This window comes from Macaca mulatta, chromosome 2, assembly GCF_049350105.2.
Source record: "Macaca mulatta isolate MMU2019108-1 chromosome 2, T2T-MMU8v2.0, whole genome shotgun sequence".
Classification (NCBI taxonomy): Eukaryota; Metazoa; Chordata; class Mammalia; order Primates; family Cercopithecidae; genus Macaca; species Macaca mulatta.
The window spans coordinates 183,925,853-183,947,466 of record NC_133407.1 but is presented as its reverse complement, the minus strand read 5'-3'; the positions used below and the strand labels follow the sequence as shown (position 1 = coordinate 183,947,466).

The 21,614-nt window shown below is 40.0% G+C and overlaps 1 protein-coding gene across 8 annotated transcripts in view; it reads left to right on the top strand.

The window, feature by feature from the left end:
* The first annotated feature begins 4,615 nt into the window (after positions 1-4,615).
* COL8A1 (collagen type VIII alpha 1 chain) overlaps positions 4,616-21,614 on the top strand; it is a 151,201-nt gene continuing 134,202 nt past the window's right edge. For 4 of the 8 annotated variants that reach the window (XM_077994043.1, XM_077994042.1, XM_077994041.1 and 1 more), the window contains exons 1-2: positions 4,616-4,686; positions 12,444-12,536. The gene's annotated coding sequence lies outside the window, so the exon portion shown is untranslated. The remainder of the gene's footprint in view (positions 4,687-12,443; positions 12,537-21,614) is intronic. The other 4 variants (XM_015129442.3, XM_015129438.3, XM_028844689.2 and 1 more) reach the window with 1 other exon arrangement.

Below are 21,614 nucleotides of genomic sequence, written 5' to 3'. Positions count from 1 at the left end.
TTTTCTGACTCTCCATGCACTGCTCTTTGCAAAGCCAGCAGGAGCTGTGAGGCAGTCATCTGTGGGGTCACCCACATCAGTCAGCTCTACCCTATGGGCCAACAGGAAAACAGTGACTCACAAAATCCAATGGTCCTTTGGAATGCGTAAGAGGTGTGCCTGTCTTCTGTGCTATAAAGCGTTTTCCATTTTTGTAAATAAAATCCCATTTTAAATGCCCTAGGAGAGTTGGCAATTTTAAGTGCCTTACGGACTACGATCATATATGGTCATGCTTAGCACGGACTAAGACTGACTGACGGATGAGTCATTTGATAGATGGAGAGCAAATTTCTGTACCGTATTTCAAATTGTCAGATTTGCTTCAAGTGAGCACACCTGTCTGTGACTTTTGTTTAGGCCAAAAGCCACATTCATTTGCATTTTAAAGCTCTAAGGAGTGAAAGGAAGAATCAGAGCTTGAAATCTGGCCTGGGCAGCACAAACAAATAGTTGAAAATTAACTATTTGAGAACATAGATGTGAATGTGAAGTTTTTAAAGCCAGATCGCATTGTTTTCTGATCCAGAAATCGTTGAAAACTCAAGGATCTCATGGATCAGGTATATTATTTAGGGATAATGTAAAGCTACATCAGGTGAGAAAGAGACTGGGCTCCTCGGACACACAGAGAAGACACCACCCTTTATGTGAATCCCATATGTCATCCTGGCCACACCGTGAGAGGATCCTGCCTTCCTACTCCCTTCCTGCAACCACACAGGGCACTCCAGGGAAACTGGGCTAGAACCACTACTGTTTCTGCCACCTTGCTCAGGCCTCCAAGTCTGCAGGATGCAAACACTCTGTGTTCTCTATTCCCAACAGTCCGAGAGGTACAGGCAAGCATTTATCTGCAAAGTTACAATAAAGACCCTATATTCAAAGAAAAATGAAATCTTGAAAATATTCCATTTTCACCATGCCATTCTATTGCTCAAAAATCTTCATCGATTCTGCATTGCTTACAGAATACAGTTCAGACTACTGAGGTGACCTCATCCCTCCTCTCCATTTCTCAGCCTCATTGTTCTACTACATAAACCCTTCTATTCTGTCATGCTGGCCAATTCACCACCTTCTGAATATTCCTGTGATTTCCCTGGTTGCACACATACCCTCCCTTGTCTGGAATGTACTACTGTGCATCGCTCATCTATTCAAATGCTACTTTCCATGGCTCAGCTCAAATGCCACCTCCTCCCTGAAGTCTCTTCACTAAAATTCAACTATCAAGATTTCATGCTTTTCTTCCTTTGTGAGAACAGATGTCTTATTTTCTTCTGCTTTGAATACCTCACATTGATATCCATTTTTAATAAATATTTGTTAACTGATTAATTCAAAATAAACTCCAAAAAAGGATTACATTTGCAAAGTTCTCAAAAGTAAGGTAATGATCTGTAGCTGTTATAGCCACACAATGGAAACTTCAGAGCATCTAGTATGTTGTCATTGGATTCCTTTCCTTCCACAGAAGACCAAACTAGGTCATTTCAAACCCAGTCACCTTCAGATTGATTCTAGGAAGGGCACACTAAGAGTCAGCAAAGAGATCACATTCCTGGATTCCTGACTTGTTGTCCAGATCTGCTACTGAATCAGATTCAGGCAAGTGTGAACGGGAGAAAGGAACTAATCATAAGTGCCATCCAAACAAAATGAAAGCAGTGCTTTTGTTATGTTGGCTGGATAATCAGGTTTGAAAGGAGGAAAGAATTAAAAATAAGAAGAGAAATACAGCTTACAGCCATCAATTGTCTTTTCTTCAAATGTGCTTTTCTTCCCTTTCGGGTTTTTTTTTTTTTTTTTTATACGTATGTGATGGAACTGGAATGTTTGAGAGGCATTAATTTAGGATTGAAAACATGATTTGTTGTCATCGATAAGGGTATTTACTAACATGCTTTATCACCCAGATTCTCCTCTAAGAGTTCCATTTTGTCTCCCCAGAACACATTTCTTTGCTAAATTAAAAAGTTCCAAAAGTGCTATCGTGCTTGTAAAATCACATCTGATTTCAGGGTTAGGTCCAAGAATAAATAATGCAGTCCTATTTCTAGGTCGAGTAACAAGTGTTATTCATTTGACAGACTTCACTCAGTAGATTTGTCCATGTCCTCAAAAGACATACTACTTGGGAAGAGGAAAACTGAGTTAGGGAGGGTAAGAAGAGTGTAAAACCAAATAGCAAATGGGCAGAAAAGTTGATGTGAAAGTTTTAGCTTTCTAAGTATTCATTAAACTAACAAATGCTGACCGATCTCTATTGTCAGTGCTCAATACTGCTGTTTATTCAATTAGCCAGACTATATATATTTATATTTATTGAGCACTTATTTTTTGCTAGCTAGTAAGCCACTAGCTATAACTTTGTGCAGCCAAAAAATTATTGAATATAATTTGAATAGGGAACGTAGAGATTAAAAATTATAAAAATTAAGGCAAATAATCAATAATGCAAAACATCATGAATAAATTTGAAAACTCCGATGTCAAATTTGTGTTTACAATAAAAATTTTAAATTTTTTATTTCATATGATTGTTCTTGCTTCATATCCCAGGCACATGGGAGTTTAGTTCATTGACTCCCATGTGTAACCAATTGAGAATGAGCTTAGTTACAAAAGAAGCAATTGAGGCTTTGAGCTCTTGAAGCTAACAGATGGAAATACGTATGTAAAAAACTAAGTCCAGTGTAAACTCGGCACATATGGATGTAAGTATTATTATTACCCAAATGGCACTATTGGGTATTTTCTTAATAGATTCTTTTAAAATGCTTTTTTATGGTTGTGGACCTTTTTTAGACCAATAGTTCTTAAGAAGAGGAAGGGATTTTGCCCCTCAGGGACAATTGGCTAAATCTAGAGACATTTTTTATTTTCACAACTGGGAGGGGAGTGTGGAATGGGTACTGCTACTGGCATCTGGTGGGTAGAGACCGGGGATACTGCTTAACATTCTACAATGCACAGGAAAGATCCCTACAACAAAGAAATATCCTCGAGAAAGTTTCAGTAGTGCTAAGTTTGAGTAATTCTGCTCTTCACCATCATGTTTCCTTCTCTTGGAGCTTGGTACCAGCCAAAGACATCAGGATCTAACTTGAGACCAACCTAAGTGTTCTATGTGGCAGCCTGATGTACTGAAGAGTGCCTAAGGTTTGCAAGCCGGCTAGCTGTGGTTCCCCATCTCGCTAGCTTGAGCCAGTTATTTAAACCCTTAGAGATGCCTTTCTTTAAATTTAAAAAAAAAAAAAATCTGCGCTATATGAATCATACCTACCTCATAAGGTTGCGGTGAACACTGAATCAAGTACATATACATATTCAGTACAATTATTTCATTCCTTTATTATTTCTAGCCTACTCATCTCTCCCCCCTCCCATTCCTGCCTTTTCCCCCTCCCGGTACTGCATCTCCCACCCCAAGTCTCAGGTTCTCTTTTAAAATGCTTTAATTCCTTTGGTGGCAAAAATCAGGCTTGGGCTAGGAAGTGAGTCACCACTCAGCAGCGAAAGGAGCTTGTTTTTCTTTCTCTGAATGCATTTCTTAGTAATTTCAGACTGATCCTTTAGCCACTTGTTGGTTGAATCCTCTCTTAATGTTTAAGACACACTGAGAAAGAGCTGTGGCACCAAGACGTTTTCCGATTGTTAGGAATGAGAGTGTTTTAAACACCGAAAATAACCAGAGGGCAGAGAGCTCTGAAATCCTATGTTACATAAGCAGATGCTGGAAGACCCAGGCTGGTTCTGAGGTTCCTCTCTCCACAAGCAAGTCCTCGCGGATCCTCCCCGTTGCTGGATTTACTTTAATGCTGCCGAAGTCTCAAGAGGGGCCTCTGGATGCTCAGAAGACAGGGAGCGCAGGAACTTTCTTGTCAAATAAGCCTTGCCTGGAGGGAGAGGGACGGGGCGGTTTTCACCTGCGGGCGGTGGGACGGGGCTGCGGGCTGGGGGCTGCCTGGTTCCAGGCTGTGTCAGTGCCTCCGGCTCCAGGTTCGGGTCCAAGCCTGCACTTCGGCTCTGCTGCTCGGACGCCCCGCTTCCCCTCCCTTGCCTCGCTTAGAAACCCTTCAGTTCTCCCGGACCGCTATGTAGCTTTTCAAATTCCCAAATTCCCAGAAAACACCTTCAAAAGTCACAATCACCCACAACTCCCTCTGCCAAAAAATGTCATGCAAAAACGGAAAATACTCCAATTCCCCTTTCCTCCCAGACTCTCGCGCGCGCTCTCTCTCTCTCTGTCTCTCTGCTATTCATTTTCTCCCCCACCTTTCCCCATCTGTGGTCTAGATCCCTTTCTCTATTTCTCGTTCCCTCTCTTTTTTCCCTTCTCCCTCTCTCCCTTTTCCACTCCTTCCTCCGTCGTGACCGCGCCCCCCCTCCCCCGCCCGGTCGTCTCTCCTCCGCCTCGCGGGCTCCCGTCTCTGCCCTCTCCTCCCCTCCCCAGAGAAGAGTGTCCAGCTCCTCCAGAGGCTGCCCGCCCGCCGCTCCTTCCCTGCCCACCTACTATGAGGAGCAGCTCCTCCCACCTGCCCATAAAAGCCAAGTGCATGTTACCAGCAGCGGATCACAGCCCTTCCCCGATCCTCTCCGTGGGAGCCCGCGAGCCTCTCTCCCTGATCTTACGTGCTTAAGGTAAGATAGCGCTTCTGCAGGCAGCTGACCTACCGGGGGTTGCTGTGGGGGAATAAGACACCGTCTGGCCAACGCGTTTGCTGTTTGGTTAGAGCTGATTCTTACGGATGCGCGATCCGCTGCTCCTTTAACTAGCAACTGGTTTGAAAACAAACTTGTTTGAATGGTAAAATAAAAGCTCCTTTAGAGAAGAAACAGCAGCATAAATATTGCGAAAACCTTTCTCTTTTTAATCACTTTTTCTCCTGTTGCTGACTGTTGCTGAGGTTAAAATGTATCTGTTTGGGGTGTTGTACTGACGTTTTTCATTGTACATATTTCACACATCAGTGGGGGCAAGGCAAACGTCAAAAATGTCATTTGAAAATGTACTTTGAAAGAACACAGTTAACTTCCTAAAAATAGCACAGTCAAAAGGTCTGCTAACAATTTTGTGATGTTTTCCAAACCCCCAAGACAGCTTCTGTAGTCCTTTAAAAAATATCTTTCCAGGTTTTAGCGCTTGGAAAAAATGATGTGAACGGGTGCCCTTTGCACGGGGACAGTGTATCAGGTGGCTGGTAGATAGGAAAGAACAAATCCAAATTTACAAGCCAGGGTAGAATGTACTCTCTCACCAGGCTATCTTTTCACGACATCCTAAAATGAGAATTGTGATGGAACTAAGAAAGTGTATAAAAGAACTTCATGAATTTCTGTACACACACCTAAACACAAAGCGTTTCAATATGTTTCACAGTAAGAGAATAATACAGGCCAGATTATACAATACTTCTGTGCACACCAGATGGTTGTAAAGAAAGATCAGCTAGAAAGGCTTTGGAAGTTTTAATCCTTTTTTTCCACACGTTTTCCCCCTCATTTAGTAAATTAAAACCTACCTGATTGGCATCCACTTATCAGTGTTTAAACTACCCTCTTTAAAATAAAATGATCTCTTCTTATTCCTAAGGTAGAATAAATGTGCACCTGTGAAAAGAAAAACATACACCACAGCCACTTCTGTAAAACCAGACACTTGGTCCATGAAGTTTGCCATCAAATTCTGTGGGTTGTGTGGGATGAAACTCTCTCATGTGGGAGAAAAAAACCTCTTCAAATGTTTCCTCTGGGGAATTGCACAAGACCACTTAGAGAAGGCAAACCAAAACTGCCAGTCAGGAAACCAAACCACTCTTTTAGCCCTTAAGGTTCTTAAAGTAAGAAGAGAAATGAATTCTTTATTTTTTGTTTGTTTGTTTATATTATCTCATGTGGAAAGAAAAAACTCATCGAAGCTGTATAAAATTCTCCCCTATTAACAAAACAAGACTCATTAGAAATTTAACTTAGGTCTTCCAAACCGTTTCTCCTTAGCTTTTGCATATCAAAAGTAATAAAAATATTTAAGGCCGGGCGCGGTGGCTCACGCCTGTAATCCCAGCACTTTGGGAGGCCAAGACGGGCGGATCACGAGGTCAGGAGATCGAGACCATCCTGGCTAACACGGTGAAACCCCGTCTCTACTAAAAATACAAAAAAAAAATATATATATATATATTTAAAAGTTCTGTTTGAGATGGAGAGGATTCAGTGCTGTTACTCAAATGCAAGAGTTATATGTAAACTTTCAGTCATGTTAAATTTTTCTTCATTGGAAAAAAATATTGAAAGAAGTGCAGTTTCCTTTAAGCAAATGATATAAAATTACTATTGGCCAAGATAGTATATGGCCTGAGCATATTAACATACCTTTTATCTCATGCCACAATGCAGACTGCTTGCTTTATATCTGATGTACATAGGTAATCAACCATGACAAGAGTACAGGTATGGGACAAGGCCAAACCAAGTATGTGGCACATTCAAGTTAATTCTTCTTTTATGATAGTGCCTGACTCACATCCATTATCACAAGGATGAAAATACGCTGCTTCATTCTCCCAATCCCCTTGAGGGAAGTTATCTTTCCTTGGGGTGGAGGGGGAAATGCTCCCAGTTTAAATGAGCTTCCAGTTATTCCTAAGTTTGGGGATAAAAGTATTCTCCAAGGGTTTGCTTCTGCTTTCTCTGGCAATTAATGCACTGGACCAGCTATGAACCTTTTAGCAGTAACTGCCTTCCCTATGTCCTATCAAGTTCAAGCCCCTAAATAACTGAGTGAGATCATCTTAGTTTGCTCATGATCTAACGTTCCCAGGGGCAAAGCTATCCTTTCTCCATAGGGTACATACCAAGCAAGATGACACTACTCTTCTTAAGCTTTTAGAAAAATCAATGTTGAAGTTTCATGTAGTTGCCCCCCAATCTCCCCTTCTGCATAGGATGTGGATACTTCACGTGAGTCTCTTCTTTTTGCCATTATGTAGCTGCCTCTTGATCAAGTCCATGACTATACCCAACCAATGCATTGCAGCGGGCTTGGGAGGACTTCTTAATGTTTCTCAGAAAAGACAAGATGAGAAACTGCCCCTTTCATTAGAGACACAAGAAGGGCACTCTACTGATTTTGAGGGCTTGCTGTTCCTACAGAAACGTGCATTTTAGATGTTCTCCTAATGTCAAAATTATAAAATGATATCCTTTTCATGATCAGAAAACATATGCCACTTTATTCCTATTTGTGAAACAAAAATCAAGGAGAAGGGATTGGGGTGAAAAGGGACTTGAAAGAGAAGCTGGAGGAATCACAGAAGTGCCCTAGGAGAAAAGCAAGATTAGGAGCTCTGTTACGAAATGTAACTTCCCCCAACCCTCATTTATGTGAACATGAGGGGATGGGGAAGAGTAAAAATCCATGTCTGCTCTTGTCTTTTTATTTGTTGTTTTTTAATCAATGAAAGTATAAGATCCATCTTTACTCTGCCCCTCTCCTTAGCCCTCCTTCTTTAACAGAAAAGAACAGCTTGGTTCTAATGATGAAAATGATTTCAGGTTTGCCCATATTTAAAAACCCACAGTAATTTGCGAGTCATAATTCTAAAAGCTATACTATGAGTAAAAAAAAAAATCCTTAAAACATGTTTTTAACTAATGGATGGGTCATGTCTACAAAACCAACCCTCAGTCTCCTGAAAAGCGTAATGTTGAGTGCTTATTTGCAAGCTAAAAGTTAGAAACAGCAATTTACTCCTTATCCATGGTTACTCACTTTGGTGTGGAAACTTGCAGAGAGATTGAGACACACTGTATTTCCTAAAACCTCTGGTCCTCCAAGTAACCCTCTGGGAGCTAGGTGTTTCTGCTTTGACCTGCTTCTCTTCAACCAGACCCCTATAAACATACATGTACATAAGTTAAAGAAGGTACAGATCGTGAAACTTGAGTGTATTCTTGTGAATGGTGCACTATTCTAACTATTGAGTGAAAAGAAAACCGAAAGGAGAGGAGAGGAGAATTAAGGGGAGAATGAATGCCCTTAGGAATTTAGAGAATCTTTCTTTTTAGCATTGTGTGAAAAGGATCTCTCAATCCCTAAAGGAATACACATTTTTTTTAAAGAACCTGTTCATAAGTTGTCACAAAATGCTAAGAATATAATGAAGAAGATCTTCCAGTGACCTGGCAGACCTGGTTACACCCCGCAGTACTAAATTATAGCTCTACTAAACTCCCCCTTTCTAGAGAGATAAGGAGTGAGAAGTATGAGCATGAACCACATTTCAACACCAACAGAGCAAAGCTGCTAATCAGAGATCCCTCTATCACTTTAGTAACTGTTTGTTGTTTGAGGAAGAACGTTCTTCATAGTTTTTCCTCAAGCAGATTTGCAGGAATGGGGTTAAAGGGAGTCACACAAGGTTAGAATGTCTGTAAGCCTGGAGCCCTGTGTACTCAAATCCATGAAGCCATTGAAATTGCATCAGATCAAACTGGAGTGAATGAAACAAAAAGTGTTCACCAAAACGGATCATAATCAATTAAAATAAAAATAATGAATTCTAACTTCTAAATGTAGGATAAGAGCAAAAGCAACAACTTTAGCTGACTATGTAAAATATGAACACACACCTGACAATTCACCTTCAGTGTCCTGTATTTATTTGGTGCTCACTTTCATTGTCCCTCCTGGACAACAAAAACTGACCCTTCTCGCCTTCAGCAAATCTTTCAGGATATGCAGATGCAGTCATATGTGACATCTCCTTTGTTCTTTCACTGGAAGAAATCTCTTTTTAATTCTCATAGAACAAGTTTCTAAAGAACCACTCATACTTGTGGTTTCTCTCATTATCAAAAATTTCCTCATACTTCTCTTAAATAGGATATAAATTTCCACCCTATCAAATGTAAAAGTTTCACATTTTTCTAAACTTTAATTCACATACCTAGAAGAAAGTAATTTAAAATTGCTACTTGCCTCCAACAGAGTATCTGAGATGAGGTTTCAAGATAAGCCGTTTTACTTATCCAGTACCTATTACAACTACTTGGAAATTAAAAAAACAAACCTTAGAGAATCACAAAAGGTAAAATATTGGAAAAGACCTTGGAGTTAATTGTAACTAAAAGTTAATTTTACAGGTGCAAAAAATCAGAAAGGTTAATGTCTTTCCCGAGGCCACCCAGATGAGTATAGCACACCCAAGGCTGGAGTTCATACAGCCAAAGTCTCCAACCCATGCTTAATCTTGAATAACTACAGTGTGGCTCCTTGTATAATGTGAATCTAAGGTGTCTTTGACTATGCTGAGCATTCTGTAGGCACTTAACATACAGGGCTCTCAGAAACCATAGCTTGGTAGAAGTTTGGACTACAGCTATACCTCCACTACCAAATGTCTAGGACACATTGATATAAATTCTTGTAAAGAGTGAAGTCAGTGGTCATCACCATCACATGGATGGTATGTTTTTTACCAGCCCAGGATATGGTACATAGTAGCTGCTCAGTAAATCTGTGTTGAGTGGGTGAGTGAATGGGGAAAAAAGCTAAGTATAAAATATCCATTTTCCTAAACTCCTTTCTTACTTGTAGAAAATATAGTCCATAAAACTACTTTCTACAAAGTAAGGGATTTACAAAGTAAATTTTACTTTGTAGAAAATAGAGTCTATATAGACATATAGTGACTCAGGTCTCAAATGTATTGAGTTTAAGATTCTCCCTTGCTTTGGGAAATATAGGAGAGTTCATTTTAACCTTAGCAATGGCTAAGCTATTTTCCTGTCTTTAGTGTTCTCACTAGTTCTTCCCACATTTACCTGAGTTCTAGAAACTATATTATTTTTTACAGGAGGCTTAAGATCTAGTTCCAATATTCATTTGAGGAACAAATGTATTAGAATGTGATGATTTACAGCGTAATTCTCCTCTTCCACCCAACAGACAATGTGTTGCCAATTTAACCATTTTGTACCTTCCTCCGCCTTTAATGAGAGAAAGAGCAAAATACCCATAATGGATAATCAGGAAAAACATTAAGGGACACATCGGTCAGAATGTGTAGGTATGAGATTTGTTGTAACAGAGGGGACAGGTGATCAAGGGACCAAGAGTATAGAGACAGAACAGTGAAGCTAAGAGAGTTGATTCCTCTGAAACAGAAGAGGGAGAATCTCCAAGAGTTTTGAATACTACAAGAGATTTTAATAGGATTGTCTAAAACCAGACCCTCTCAAATGCTTGAGAGATGACTTTCTGTTTGAGTCAGGGTTCTTTAAATACAACACTAATTGAAGCCTGGATCACAGAGGTGTGAAAGCTTTACTATATCTATTAAAACTTCTTATCCTTTGATGGGACCTCAAGTGGGAAAAGGTGAAATGGGACCTCATTTCACCTCCTTTTAGACTTGACTGTGACCCAGGATAATAACTCCGTGGAAGTCAAGTCATTGAAATGTTCACTGCTAAAATAACAGCACAATTATTGGTAACACATAAAGTCACTCCACCATAGAAAGTGATGAAGGCAGGAAAGAATATTCTTGTATTGTTTCTGTAAACAATTTACCCTGAATAAGCGGACAGATGTTAGCCCAGATGCTTCTTCAGTTTCCTCTGAAGCATGCCTGACAATTGTTTCCATATCTCCGAAATAGTGTGTTTCTAAAATTGATTTATTATATGTTAAATTTAACACAGTCTATGGCTAAGCATGATTGTGAAAACATTCTTTTAAGTAAGTCTTTTTTGAAGACTGTCTCTCTTAAGCTTCCAATTGATGTGTTTACACCACAGGATATTTAGGCGTTGGATCATTTGATGTGCTGAGACTGAAGACAATCACTTCACGTGCTACTTTTCCAACGCTAACTAAACAGGCCCGGGTGTGGGTGTCAGCTGTCAACCTCTCTAGGAAATAACATGCATCTAGTCTATTGGGGAGCTTCTCTAGTCCCCTCTGTTAGCTAGATAAAACAGCTGCTTTTTGGAAGTCTGGGCCAATGGCCTCCATAATTGAGGCTTCATGTTCTAAGGCAATTATAGCTAGTTTATGGCAGCAGAGGGGTTAAGTTGCAGCTGCCATCAGTTCAGTAGGAGGATTTCAAATATTACCAGCTGACTAAAGAGCACTGCAATGGGGCAGGTGGGAGGCATTTTCAAGCAATCATCCCATTGAGGATCTTCCTCCAACTAGCATGCTGTCTACACTCTGACGATAAGCCTAAACTTCATTCATAAATTCAGTGATGATTGTACATTATTGTATTTCTTTAAAGATCCACTTAGCGATTGCCCAGCCTTAAAGTCCAGGAGTCATGGTGTTGATCAGTGCTCTCAATCCAGACAAGCGGCTTCTTGTTAAATGGCAGATGTAAGATTAAAGCCAAAAAGTACATGAAGGGAGGCACTAGGGGGAGCTAAGAATTTGTGAGTTAGGTAGCCAAGATTGTTGAGGTTGGAAGAATGAGGAAAGAAAGGGGATCTGTGGCGAAAATATGCTATCGGATCCACAGTTCCTAATTTAAGGGCATGTCTAGTCCCTTTTCCAGCCCCCAGCTAATTACAATCCCCAGCTGCCCAAATGGAGAGGGAGGTTGTTCACCAGTAGAGGGAGCCAGGGGCTGGGTGTCTCAATAGAAACAGATCTGTTCCCAGAAGGGGACTTTAGATTTAAATTTTTCAGATCGAAGGCAGAGCAAAGTGTCCTTTACAACCAATGGCTAAAATGTATACCATAGTAATACATCACATTGTTAGTTTTCTTTAAAAAAAAAAAATCCTAATTTAAGCCTCTAAGAATAAATCACCCACATTTCTGGCATTAGCAATGCCTGAAATGTCCAGGCTTGTGGAAGTTTATTTGAAAGAAAACTAAAACAATCTTAGCAAATGTTCTTTCCAAGGCTACCACCAGCCAAGACTGAATCTAAATGCTCAGTTCAGTAATAAACAAAGCCTGGCAGCTGGGGGTCAGTGAGAGACAAGCGCTAAGTCTGAGGAAGCCTGCGGTGACTAGACCCTCCCTGTCAGCAGAGTAATGGGAAGGGAGCTGGGAGAAAAAAGACAGAAATGGGCCAAACAGGCTTCTCCAGCCCAGATGGCCCAGAACCTGCTCCCCTAAATCTGGGTCTCTCCAGGGAGCAGTCAGGGTCTTGCCTAGACTGAAGTGAATACCTTTCTGTTGAACATTTCCATTGCACAGCTGTGTAGGGATGGCTTGTTAAGACTTGAGATACTTGCATAATTCAGAACCCTTTGGGGGATAGAGATCAATTAGGACCATAAAAAAAAGAATCCTTGGCACACCAGAGGAGAGCTGCTTGCTTAGTAAAAATTATGACATTCACAGCAAAACAGCAATCCTCTAAGATCATTTTTTGTGTCCATAGAGATGAAGCTATGGAGTTGGTGTGCATGTGACTTGCAAATCACCAGAAAATCTTCAGTGTTTTAATTTCAAAAACACCTTGACTGTCTCTGGGGTAAGGAGCATATCACTGATCATCTCTGTGCCTTTATTTATTTATCTTAAGCAGAACAATTTTTAAATAACTACCTTCTTTGCCACTTAGAGACATGTGAGGTCTTGTCAAGTATTTTTCAGAAAGATACTAATTAAGCATGCATTTTATGGTTATTCATTTAGTATAGTAAATGGATTATACTTACAATACCTAGGAAGGGCTCAAAGTATTTATACAAAATCAGTCAAAATGGGATAAAATGTCAAATAGCCAGATAACCTTCCAAGATATAGCAAGAGTATTTTTGTTTCTTAGAATACAGAGGTCAATCCCACATATCTCAAAAGGCCAAACAAGATCAAGGGTAAGTGGAAAGTAAAAAAACAAACAATAATTAGAAAATGGCTTAAAGAGTCTTAAAAGGCCTATATTCTTACCAATCTATATTTTGAGACCAGCCAAAGGGGAATTTCTCACATACAATACAGGGTTTCTGATGTAAAAACTCTATTTTAACTGGAGAAAGATAACTGTTTAATAATGACTTTTGTATAAAATATCTACATCCCTTGCTTCAATATTTTCCAAAGTGCGTTTCAAAACACGACTACCTGGGATTGATCGATGTTTATACCAGAAAAGGTTCTGTGGTCAAATAAGTTTTAGAAACACTCAATGAAACAATATTAAACATTTTTATTCACTGCATGACTTTACAGAAATTTTTATATGCTATATATTTTTTCATCCTCCAAAGACATTACAATCAAGTGTTCCTTAAACATTTGACGACAGATCTACCCTGCCTGAGCACATCTCCTGGGATTGATATTCTATGGAACAGCTTAAGAATAGTTTAAGAATCACTTCCTGCAGCATTATTTCAAGATCACTCAGAACATGGTATTTTCAGTCTTGCTAGTTGTTAAGTAATACATACTGAATGTCACTATAAGATATGTAGAGAGATTTCTAAAACCCAGGTGAAAAAGGAACAAAAGAAGTAGATAATATGCCTTTGTTCTATGGCTCAATGCTTTATTACAATAATAGCAGGAATGTCAGAATTATTCAAGCCTGTCTCTCTCTCACTCTCTCTCTCTTTCTCTTTCTCTCGCATATCTTCAACCTCCACTTCTACCCAAAAAATCTTTAGAACACTGGATAAACTGAAGTTGTCTCTTCATTCCCGTCTCACTCTCTGAATACTGTGTAGAGAAAAGTGGCCAAGAATGAGCAATAAGTTTAATAAACGAGGAGCCTAGATAATTCTTTGAACTAGCTCATCAGTCTCTGAGCTGTTAATTCCCTGCTTTATCTTTACTATCATTAACTAACCAAGATCATTGGCCAAATATTTTCTTTGAGCATTTGCTTTCTCACCATCAATAGGGAGCTAATTTCTGTAGGAAGAACACACTGATATTCTGGTGTAATTTACTGCATGAGGAATTATTTAGTTTATCTGTGATACTCAGACCTCCCACTCCATACAATTTACTATTTCTCTTAGGACATTACTCTGGGAATTATCTTTCCACTTCACAAAGTTAGTGCCTGGAGGTCAGTATTCCATAAGTGGCACAGTTGAGCACCCTCTCCTTTAAGAAAATAAGTAGCTCATAGTCATCTAAAGGAGAAGGGAGAAATTCAAACACATCATTAGTGGTTATAATAAAAAAAAGCTATTTGTTATTTAACAGGACCAGACATTGTGCTAGTCCCATTATCTATATTCCCCATGTCAACCCTACAAGGAGGATATTATTATTCCCAATTTAACAATGAGAAAAACTAAGCTTCCACTCCTTAAGCAACTTGCCTAGGGCCACACAGCTAGGAAGAGGCAGAGCAGGTACTTCCATCCAGGTCACATGCCAAAGTCCACGGTCTTCCTGCCCGCCTGTGCTGCCTCTCATGATGTCTTGTCCTATCATAACAGGAAAAAAATAAAAATAAACTTCCTATGACAACGCCTCTGACTCATAAAGAAAGTGAGAAATTCTAGTGGCTCTGTTCCTAGACACTTCTAACTGGCTCTCTTTCTTGTTTTAATACAGTGATTTTAATTTCTTTTTCTTTTTTGTATTTTTTTTCTAAAAGCATGCTGTCATTTCAGAGCCAAAAAAGTAAGGACTGTGTAATTAGAAAAGCAAAAAACAAACAAACAACAAAACAAAAAAACATCATTTCTCCCTGGGGTAATTTTTAAGAGCTAAAAGTTAGTCCATAAACTCTCCCCAAATGAAGACAAGTTGCTTGGCAAAAATCCAGTAAAAAGAGTGACAGTCTAGCATGTCATTCTTAAGGCAATAGAAGTTTCCATGAATCTATGAGAAACACTAGAGCAAAGGCACCTCCACACATTAAATGAACTTGTATCTAGCTCCCCAGATTATTCTCTTTGGCACGACTTTTACCATAAACCATAGCCAGATGATGACAGTAAAGATGACTTAAATGTTTCCCCCAAGCCATAAGAGTCACCTAGGAAAATGTCTATGTTGTCTACACCTGCTGCTTAGCCTGCATGAAAGTGTATATAGAAATAAATATACCTCTGTTGTGGGGTGGAGGGAGCGGGGAGGGATAGCATTGGGAGATATGCCTGAGGTAAACAACGAGTTAATGGGTGCAGCACACCAACATGGCACATGTATACATATGTAACAAACCCGCACGTTGGGCACATGTACCCTAGAACTTAAAGTATAATAAAAATTGTTTTAAGAAAAGGAAAAAAAAAAAAGAAACAAATATACCTCAAGCCCTTCCTTTATCCTGTGCCAAAGACAAAAATGAAAACAAAGCCTAGCTTTTTCCCCATGCTCACATTCTGCTATGCTTTTTGGCTTTTGTTCTTGATCTTCCCTCTCTGCTTGTAGTATTTCTCACTTAATCTACTAGATTCATTTATACTCCTCTTCCAAGAGTCAGATTAAGTAAGTATCTTCCCCTCTGTGAGAACATGCCTGAAACCAGCCTGACCCAAGCTGCCTCATGGATCTCTGACAGACTCCCTAGAACTCTGTACGGGCCCTGCCACCATTGTCTCCATTCTATAATGGCATGGGTTTAATTTGGGTATCCATCTCCGTAAAGACCGTGAGCTCCCTGCAGAAAGATTTGTGTCTTATTTACCTCTGCACCCTCAGTGCTTGGCACATAATAAGGGCTTAATAAATGTGAAAAGAAAAGAAAAGAAATAGGGATGGGGGAATAAAATGAGGTGATGGTGAATAAAGAAGATTTTAATTGTGCTACTCTCTGTCCCCATAAATTGTTCTAAGAAGGGACAATTTGGCCTAAGTTCATTCTTGAAGCCTTGATATAATTGGGGTATATCCAGATATGGTAGAAACTCCTTTCCATTCTGAAATATTCCTTGATGAAAATGAACATCTTAGAAAGAATAAAAGTTCTGAATAAAATTTAGAATATCCTGATTTCTTTAGGACTTCATGAAATGACCAACACTACCCCAGTCTTCCCTGTGGTTTTCTGAGAGAACCAAGAACTGAGCTTCCACATTCCACATCTCCCTTTCCTCCCCATCTCATAGCATAAATATGTGCTCTCTCTTGCTCACTCTCGCTCTCTCTCTCTCTCACACACACACAGTGTTACTGGGCTTTGACTCAACTCTGCAGCTAACCATGCAGCATAAGATGAATGCCTAATGGTATTCTAATGTTAGTATTGGTGCTCCATATACCAGGTTACACAAAGAAAAATTATTTTCCATGTGACCATTGTCCCAGGATTGTTAGTACCCTGCTCAAAAGGATTTAATGGCATTATGAAATGTAGAACAAACACTTCAGCTTGACAGTCAAGTCTCACAACCTATCTCACCCCAAAGCTTCTTTTCACCTTCACCTCCCTGAAATCTATAAACAGGAATTCAACCTGATGGGCTACTACTCCCCCAAACATTCCTTTTTCCTTTCTTTACTGAAAATGTCCCCCATTCTCCTTTCAACCTGTCAGAAGAACCATAATTTCAAGATCCTATTAAAGCCTTCATCAGTATTATAACAAGCATTGATCCTTCCCTATTCTCGACTAGCAAGCAGTTACTCTAAATGTCAGTAATATGTCACCTATACACTGTATTGAAATAGTCAGGGCTGTCCAATAGAACTTTCTGCAATGAAGGAATCATTCTACTTTCTACAGCTGCGCTGTCCAATATGATAGCCACTAGCCACGTATGGCTACTAAGCACTTTATTTTTATTTATTTATTTATTTATTTATTTTGAGACAGTCTCACTCTATAGCCCAAGCTGGAATGCAGTGGCGTGATCTTGGCTCACTGTGACCTCCACCTCCCAGGTTCAAGCGATTCTCGTGCCTCAGCCTCCCAAGTAGCTGGGACTACAGGTGCGCACGCCACCACACCCAGCTAATTTTTGTATTTTAGTAGAGACAGGGTTTCACCATGTTGCCCAGGATGGTCTCAAACTCCTGAGCTCAGGTGATCTGCCCACCTCGGCCTCCCAAAGTGCCAGGACTACTAAGCACTGTAAATGTGGCTGGAACAACTGAGGTAGTGAATTTTTTAAATTTTACTTTAATCTCTTTAAATTTAAAATTAAATAACCACATGTGGCTAATGGATACTGTATTGAACAACAAACTATTTAACTTTTTATGTGCTATGGTTTAGGTCCCTTGGTGAGCATATAAACTACTGAAAAAATTGAATAAGATATGCTTTTTTCTATCCCCAGTGAATGCTATAACTGCAGTAGTGTTCATTAAATATCGTTTTCAATGCATTGCCTGACTACATGGTCTTTTGCCAACTGCTATGTTATTTTAAAGAAGACTTCTTCCCTGTATCTGTAATTTTAATAATATTGAACAAATGGTGTTTGCCTCCTTTTTTTCCTTTATTTTAATGGCTTAAAATCCCTCAGAATGACACCCTATCAATGCCTGGATTCTTGATCACTATACAAACAAAACGGGATGAGGAATGGTTTAAACTGAACCTCTGAAAAAGTTCCATTATTCATTACCATCTCATTTCTTTTCCCTTGGGGAAAAAGCATGGTTTAAATACCTGCTGAGACATACAATCGCTTCAGTCTTCAATATGACCTTTTCTACAGAGACAGACTATCCCTGGGTATCTGAAACAAATTCAGCTCACAGATTTTTGCTTTTCTTTCCTCCTGAAACCTCACCACCTTTTAAAGAAAAGTAGTTCTTTATCATAGATTTTCCCAGAGCATTTTTGTCTCTATTTCTGTGTTCTGCAGTGGACAACCTGAAACACTGTGAAGAAGGCTAAGCTCTCCGCCAGCAGGTCAGGGGAGGTAGCATGTCTTGGAATTTGACAATGATGTGCCCCCGGCACTTGCTGGCTTACCGACAGCCCTTCAGGAATCATCGTGCCAACAGGCCAACCATGCAATAAAATCCTGTACCTGGCAAAGCCATGGGCAAAGTGATCAAACATTCTGGCTGCAGATTAGATTCTAAACTATTAATAAGCCTTCAGAAAATAAGCCAGAGTGAATCTCTAACAGCAATAGTTTACAGAGATGTTTAATGATTTCAGAGGTCGGCCACCCTACATGCTTTCCTTCTGACTCAGCACAGAGCAGGACAAGGGCAGGAGAGCCACTCCAGAAGCCAGGGCAATCAGCTGTATCTTTTCCATTCACAGCTAAGTTTATTTGGAATGACTGGAAAAACCTTCAATGAAAACTCTTTCTAAAATAATAAAAGACTTTATCCTGCTGTCATGAGCCAGACAACATCGAGAAATAATTATGGGTGTGTATTTTCCCCTGCCTTGTAAAATGTTTACAAATTGTATCATAAGAAAGCTCTAGAGTGAATGGTAAAGATAGCAATAACATTTAACTTGTAAATTTTTTATATCTAACCATAAAAGAATCACCATGTGTTTCAATCACATTTGAATACATATAAATAAAATTCTCATCTGCAGACATGAGCCAGTGACTAAAGGAAGAATCCATGACTCTTTTTCCACAGAAAAGTACACTGGAGATGTTTAAGCTTCTCGTATTTATGAAATAGAATTCATTGTCACCACATCAGCAAAGGAGTGTTAGCAAGGATCTTAATTTGGGAACTTTGAAACATGAAAATAATCTATAAATAATGATGATAATAACTTTTGTGGAGAAACTTACAGTTTACAACATTTATTTTATGTACATTCCTTCATTTGAATTTGGTAGGGAGGGGTTTTATCTACAATTTACACATAAGGCAGTAGAAGCTTACAGAGATTAAGTCAATTTCTTTTTATCGTTAATATAGTGAGTGTTAGGGCTGGAATATAAATGTGGATCATCCCATACCTGAAGTCCTCCCTCTTCTTTCTACTAATCTGGGCTGATTCTTAACAAAATCACATCCAGAAATGGTTTGGAGCATCCTGGTAGAAAACAGAGAAAGTGCGGCAAAAGAAAGCAGACTGACCTGCAAGGTTTGCTTAGGGAAACGTGATTGAGAATGTGCTTTTCAAGAAGAGAACCCAAACTCTCCTCAATAATATAGCAGCTAACATGTCTTGACGGGCTAGTCAGCAGGAATAGTTTTGTAGGTTATCTTCTCTATAGTTTATGATTTTAAAGGACACCCATTTTATACCTGTCTGTAAATTTTTTAAATGATAGTTTTAAATCCCCCTTTTTATTTAATGCCCAAATGTGTGTCATTTATGTGGACAAAATAAAGTACCTTAAGTTATCTATGGGAAGCTACTACCGTGTCCTGAATAAAAAGCACTGAAGTTAGCATAAGAAGCCCTGAGATAAAGTCCCACTTTTACCACTGAACAATGCAGCCATCCTGGGCAAGACAGTAAGTCTTGCCAAGTCTTTGCCTCTCTGCTCTAAAATAAACTTACCTCTCAGGATGGATGTGAAAGTTAAATAAGATAACATATAAGAAAGTGTCTGCTACTCAGAAGGTGGTCAATACAAGTTTATTTAATACTAATGAAAACCAATTATTGAATGTTTACTTAAGTGCCAGCACAGCGGTCATTTAGGTGAGTAGCAGCTTCAAGTGTCGCTGTCTACATGTTGCAAATAAGGACACTAAGGATCTCTGTGCCTTGTCGCTCATTTAATGAACTCTTTACTTTGCCAGAGTCCTGCTATGCATTGGTCATGGTGGCAGTGTAAACTATTTATGGGTTGATTTATATTTTTGGTCTGTTTTTGATTTTGGTTTGGTTTGGGTGGGGGGTTGTTTTTTGTCTAATGATTTGTTTGCACTAAACGGCAAGAGTTCAATCTCCCCACCAGTTCCCCAGAAAGGAAATTTTCCTGGTTGCACAATGCCTGTCCAGTTCACGGGCACCTCTCTCCCTTCACCATGTCAATGCACAGTATATATAGAGTCCACGTGTGGGTTGTGTGTGTGTGTGTGTGTTTGTGTGTGTGTGGTGGGCAGCTGTGGCATCATCAGGAAAAATCTGGCTGTTCTGAATGTCTCCTCTAAGATCTTACCTCATCCCATGAGTTTCTGGAGTTTTGTGCTGCTGTGCTCTACAACATTCTCCTTGAGGCTGCCAGCATCCCAGATGCATCCTGGCCCCTGCAATTTATGCACCGATAAATCTCCTTAAGGCCTGTGCATATTCCCTACAATGTTTAATGTCAGTGTACCAGAGTCCTTGTATTAGTCAGGGTTCTCTAGAGGGACAGAGCTAATGGGATAGATGTATTTATGAAAGGGAGTTTGTTAAGGTTACTGGCTCACACCATCACAAGGTGAAGTCCCACAATAGACTGTCTGCAAGCTGGGGAGCAAGGAAGCCAGTCCTAGTCCCAAAACCTCAAAAGTAGGAAGGCCGACAGCGCAGCCTTCAGTCTGTGGCCGAGGGCCTGAGAGCCCCTGGCAAACCACTGGTATAAGCCCAGGACTCCAAATGCTGAAGAACTTAAAGTCCAATGTTTGAGAGCAGAAAGCATCCAGCACAGGAGAAAAATGAAGACCGGCAGACTCAACAAGTCTGCTCTTTCCACCTTCTTCTGCTTGCTTTATTCTAGCTGTGCTGGCAGTTGACTAGATGGTGCCCACCCAGACTGAGGGTGGGTCTGCCTTTCCCAGTCCAGTGACTCAAATGTTAACCTCCTTTGGCAACACCCTCACAGACACACCCAGGAACAATACTTTGCATCCTTCAATCCAATCAAGTTGACACTCAATATTAACTATCACAATTCTACCTTACATGATTTCGATTTTTCTGTCAGAAATGTTCTGACTTTTTTACCCCTGTGTCTTCATTACCAAGAAATCTTTCAGTCCAGGTTATCTTAAGAAAATGGCTCTAAGAAGCCCAAAGTGGCTGGGAACATTGGCTCACGCTTGTAATCCCAGTACTTGGGGAGATGAAGACAGGTAGATCACTTGAGCCCAGGAGTTTGAGACCAGCCCGGGGAACATGGCGAAACTCCATCTCTAAAAAATATACAAAAACTAGCTGGGTGTGGTGGCACATGCCTGTAGTCCCAGCCACTCAAGAGGCTGAGGTGGGAGGATCACTTGAGCCTGGGAGGTAGGGCCTGCAGTGAGCTGTAATTGTGCCACTGTACTCCAGCCTGGGCAACAGAGTAAGACCCTGTCTCAAAAAAAAAAAAAAAAGCATAATATGAGAATAAAGGAAATTACAAGCTATAGTGGAAGAGATTTTAGTTCATAAAAACAAAGGAAGAAGGACCAAAGAGGTTTTTTTTAAGACTTTTCCTCTCAAGTTCTATTATCTGTTTTGTTTGGTTAGGACTTCCACGTCAATCTCATTTATTCATTCAATAGTTATTGAGACCCACCATGTGCCAAGCCCTGTGCTAGAGTTTCTACTGTTTCTGTTTCAGTAGACTGCAGGACTGTTTCTACTGCACCCATAGGATGCAGTTGAAAGGCAGAGAAACCAGTAAAAAGCCATTTGGAGAACCAATGCATGGGGAATGTGAAAACCCCTTTCTTCCTTTTACTATGGAAGAGAGGCCACTTTTTGTGCATTTCTCTGAGCCCTCCCTGGGGCAAGTGTCCTCTCACATCGTACCTATCGCTACCCAGCAGAAGGCTGTCACTC